The sequence below is a fragment of the Lucilia sericata genome, unplaced genomic scaffold (genome assembly GCF_015586225.1).
Source record: "Lucilia sericata isolate MDLA Ls3-8-SP2 unplaced genomic scaffold, ASM1558622v1 Contig000365F_arrow, whole genome shotgun sequence".
NCBI classification, from domain to species: Eukaryota; Metazoa; Arthropoda; class Insecta; order Diptera; family Calliphoridae; genus Lucilia; species Lucilia sericata.
In genome coordinates this window covers 356,569-361,784 of record NW_023994384.1, presented here as the reverse complement: position 1 = coordinate 361,784, position 5,216 = coordinate 356,569, and the positions used below count along the sequence as shown (strand labels likewise).

Here is a 5,216-nt window from a genome sequence, read left to right as displayed (position 1 = left end):
AGACTAGATTATAGACTAGACTATAGACTAGACTATAGACTAGATTATAGACTAGACTATAGACTAGACTATAGACTAAACTATAGACTAGACTATAGACTAGACTATAGACTAGACTATAGACTAAACTATAGACTAGACTATAGACTAGACTAGTTTGATTTGAAGTTAGTTTGAAATGAGTATGTATGTCTTATCAAATCCGAAGAAATACATCTAGGGCTTCAAGGGGTCTATTGTACACTCTTTTAGCGGTGTCTCTGCTGCGAATCGAAGTCACAAACTCTGGTTTGACAAACTTAAACACTTTACACAAACATACCGGAGTTTGATTTAAAACATTTCAGTTCAATTTCGAACACACTTCTTCTCTTCTTCCCATCAAATTTCTTTAATAAACGTCTTAAACATAAAAGTAATTAACCTAAATTTAACCTTAAAATACCAAAAAACTTTACTTACTCTGGCAAAAAATAATCAATATATTTCATAACAACTTCACGCACTGGATCCTGTTGTTTACCCGACGATATACTCGGATACATATCAAATGCCATTTTAGCCGGCGAAGTATTTGGTGGCTGCGTCGTAGTACTTTCAGTTTTCATGCTTAATGTAAAGAGCAAAATTTTGCTAATTTTATTATCAAACAATTTGACAAAAATTTTTACGTCTAGAGTTTTATAAAACTCTATTTAAAGCCGGTGGTGGCAGGCAGGTGGCACAGTAAAACACTTCAATAAAGGTTTTGCCAGAGTTTTTCTGACACCTTCAAAATGACACTTGAAGTTAAAAGTAATTTTTAGTTGTTGTTTTGATTTTTTTATTTTGCTGAGTGTTTTCAAAAAAGAAAACACAAAAACAAAAACAGTTTTTTTTAGCTAGAAGAAGATTTGTTTTGGTTTGTTGTTGGAAAAACGACAGGGGCTGTTCGGCACAGAAATAACTAGATTCGTGTGTACACAAACTTTTTTTCTTCTTTAAACACTTACTCTCTCACAATTAAGAAAAACTTTGGGGAGGTCGTGTCAAGTTGTTTTTTTTCTGCCTTCTACTGTCGTGTTTTGCTAAATAGATGTTGCTGTTGTTTTGGTTTTTTTCACTCTATGGTTTTTGTTGTAATGTATATTTTAATAAGACAAGTTGTAGTTGTGTTTTTTATTTTGTTTTTCTCTTGTTTTTATTGTTTTGCTTGAGTTTGTTTTGATTAGTTTGTTAAATAATTTATGTATTTTATGCACAATGTAGGGCTGCTTGAGTATTTTTGTTTATTTTTGTTTCTTACGTTCTTTTGGTGTGTTTACACTTAAAGAAACAACTTGCTGTTAGCAGATGGAATAATAAATTAAGCCAAGTGTTTTAGTTTAATTGGAATTTCTTTTTCAAATTTGTTGTAAATTTTTAGTGATATGTTTATATTTCTTATAAGAATATGTTTTGTGGAAGTAAAATATAAGACTCTTTTCTGTTTAAATCTAAAAAAATTGATTGATTCTTTAATCTGAACAAACTTATTTTAATTAAGTTTTTAATTAAGTTAAATGTTTTGTATTCATTTGTTTTTTTTTTTTTATTTTTCTTTAAATTTTAATAAATTTATGTGTTATTTTCTTTGTTATTAATTAAAATTAATTATTTAATTATTATTATTGTTATTATTATTATTTTAAATTGCTGTTTTGTTTATTAAATGTTTACTGTTTTTAAACAAGTAATTATTTTAATTAATTTTATTTTTTTTCAGCTTGAAAACTGGTTATTTTAATTATAATTTTCTCACGTTTATTTTGAGATTTATTTCCAAATTTTAGATTAAGTCTTAGTTTTGTTAATTAAAAAATTTATACTTTTTATGAAAATTTTAGGATTTTTTTTTTATAATTTAATAAAATTCTTTTAATTTCTAGTAATTTTCTAGTAAATTTTAATTAAAACTTTGGAATATTTTGTTGTTATATTTTTATTGTAAAATGTTTGTATCTCTTAGATAATATTTTTAATAAAAATCTGAAAATGTTGTCAAATTGTTATTAAAAAAGAATAAAGTTTTTGTTAAAACCAATTATTTTTTTTTAAGTTCTTAAATATTTAAAAAGTTTTAAAGTTTTGTTAAAAATTTCTTAAATAAAGTTTATGTTTGGAACAATTTAAATAATAATTTGTAAAAAATTACACAATTCTACTAAAAACTAAAGTTTTACAAAGGGTGTGATATATTTCATTAAAGTGTCATGGGGTCTTGGTCCCTTTTCTAAAGGACTGAATTCAAAATCTGTTTTTTTTTTTCAAAAGAAAAATTTCATAGTTTTTACAAATTCTTTAAAATTTGTAATGAAACTCCTTTTTGGCTTAAGTAAATAGGGTTAACTCTCTTTATATGGACCCCTAGTGTACATTAATGGGTTAATTTTATGAAAAATTAAATTTTAAGACTCCAGGTCTGATATTCTCAAAATTTCATTAAATTGAATTAATAAATACTTAATAATTCATACAATTTATAAACTTTAACTAAAGTTTTAACCTTTTGACCTTTAAATAGCTTCAAGAGCTACCTTGTAAGCTTAATAGGGACTTAAAGTCTTATACCACTAACTGCTGGGACCCCCAGAACTCCAGCCCAAAGAGCTTTAGGAGAATTCAAGCACCCACTTGATTTAAGAACATTGGTTGACATTTTAATAGCTTCTAGAGCCACTGGGATCAAGGCAATAACATTTTATGATTGCTATAGTCTGGTAGACATATTGTCATGGACCCCAAACATTCTAGAGTACATTAAGTGAAGATCTGTAACCATTCATTGGCATTATAAATTTATAATTTGTTATGAAAGTTTTTCACTTCTAAAGCTGTCTGGATGATGGTAATGTCATCCTTTGGTTCTCAGCAGGGATATTTTTAATGTCAACGACCACATACCTCTAGCCATATACAATAATTAGTCCGAGCAACCATTCTTGGGGGGCTTTAAGTGAATTAAAGTGAATTTAAGAACCCACGCACTTGAATTAAGAACACTTGTTATGATTTGAAGTTTTAACGTCTTCTGAAATCACCTGGATCATGGTACTGTAGCCCAATTATAATTAGAAGAGATCTAAAGACATCATTTACACTTCATAGTAGCGACACCATGACATCTGGAGTTCTGGAGTATAACTATTTAGCGGATTTATGGAACCATAAATAATTATCTTTAGAATTTCTAATTCGGATTTCAGCTACATTTTGGTTAAAGAAGCAATAATATAAGGAAACACTTTTTCTTATAATTTTCGCCCACCTTTTTTTAGGGCGTGGCTACCGATTTGAAGTGTTTTAAAGTAACTTGAAAAGATTTTGAATTTATTATATTTGTAGCAGTAATATATTATAAAGAAAATTTATAACGCTGCCCAAAAATGTTATCGATAACATTATTAGATACCTAGAAAATCTGGGAGCTGAAATCGATAACCAAAATTAAATCCTCAGAGATACATACACAATAATATAGTTTTTTTTGACAAGGACAACTTATTCTAGATTGTGTAGAATTATATATAAAAAAAATATTTAAATTTTTTATAAAATTTTATAAAAAGTAAAAAATTTTCAGATTATAAAGAATTATTTTTAGTAATAAATTGAAAAGGTTGAAATTTTTAAATTTTAACACTTATGATTACTTTAGTTTACTTAAACCTTTTTAAATATTTACTTTATATTTTTTTAATATTTTTTTAAACACTTGATTTCTTTCTTTAAATTTTGGATTCTTAATAAATTTTAAACATTTTTCTTTTCAAAAAAAAAAAAAATGTGTGCAAAAATTTCTGTGATTTTTCTTATAAGAAACAACCAGAAAAATTAACAGAGAGTGTGAGAGCGATACAGGGTTTGAGTATAACAGTTTCATTTAGTTCAAGGGGGTTTCTTTAACATTCAGCCATAAACATTAAATAGCTTACATGTTAATAAAAGTTTTCTGTTTATGTGTAAAATTAACAGCAATAGCTTTTAAAATGTTAAAAACACATAACAACATAATGTTAAAACATTAACATTAAGTTATAACTAAAATAACTAAGGAAAACTTAGCATTTCTGTTAAACTGTTAATAACATTAACAGTTTAAAGCAACTGTTACAGCAAAAAGAGAAGAAGAATCTGTTAAAAAATTGCTACACATGGAGTGAGAGATTTTAATAAAATACAGCAATGGCTGCTAATGAATATACAATTTTTTTTTCAGGAAAAAAAAATAATTGTTAATAAATTTTGTTTAATAACTTTTAACAGCGAATTTTCTACAAATTTTTTAAACTTTAAAACTTTTTAAATATTTTTTTCTGTAACCTATAGGTAAAAAATACTTTTAACTGTTAATCACTTAATATTTTATATATTTATGATTAAAACAAACTTTATCGAACTTTCGATACGAAACGCGTTAGCGAGTTTTTTTTTCTTTTTGTTTAATAAAAGTAAAATCTTTTCTAATATTAATAACACAATTAGCAACTTAATAAAGTGTTAAAAAGATTTATTATTATTTTTTACATAAAATTTTATTTAATATACATTTTTTATTATTTTTTTATATTTTTTTACAAAGCAACAACAAAAACTTTTTAAAACGTGTTTAAATAGCCAGAGCTCTTCAGCATAACTAAAAACTTCAGTTTTCATCCAAGATTTTTGTTGGTTTGTATGTAAAACAACAACAAAAACAACATATTAGCAGTCGCAGCAGCAGCAGCATTAACAACAACATTTTCTATACATTACATTTTATGTAGACTTGGGATATTGTTGTTGTACACACATTTCATTTTTCCCCCATTACTCTCTTCCAACAGGCATGGAACATCCAGTATTTTAGTACTTTTTTGATATCGAAATGCAGCGCGATATCCCAAAACATTTTCAATAATTTTCACTAGTTCTGCCTATAGTCTAATCTATAGTCTAGTCTATAGTTTAGTCTATAGTATAGTCTATAGTGTAGTCTATAGTCTAGTCTATAGTTTAGTCTATAGTATAGTATAGTCTAGTCTATAGTCTAGTCTATAGTCTAGTCTATAGTCTAGTCTATAGTCTAGTCTATAGTCTAGTCTATAGTCTAGTCTATAGTCTAGTCTATAGTCAAGTCTATAGTCAAGTCTATTGTTTAGTCTACAGTTTAGTCTATAGTCTAGTCTATAGTCTAGTATATAGTCTATTCTATAGTC

At 26.3% G+C, this 5,216-nt stretch overlaps 1 long non-coding RNA gene across 5 annotated transcripts; it reads right to left on the bottom strand.

Moving 5' to 3' along the window:
* Window positions 1–898: 898 nt before the first annotated feature.
* LOC119604133 lies at window positions 899–4,906 on the bottom strand. 5 transcript variants are annotated; one of them, XR_005231467.1, is made up of 2 exons: window positions 4,567–4,906; window positions 899–1,475 (listed from the first exon to the last, which is right to left on the bottom strand). It is a non-coding gene; the product is annotated as an uncharacterized LOC119604133 (long non-coding RNA). The 5 variants fall into 5 exon arrangements; XR_005231464.1 differs by having other exon boundaries at window positions 4,359–4,905; XR_005231468.1 differs by having other exon boundaries at window positions 4,546–4,593.
* Window positions 4,907–5,216: the final 310 nt, after the last annotated feature.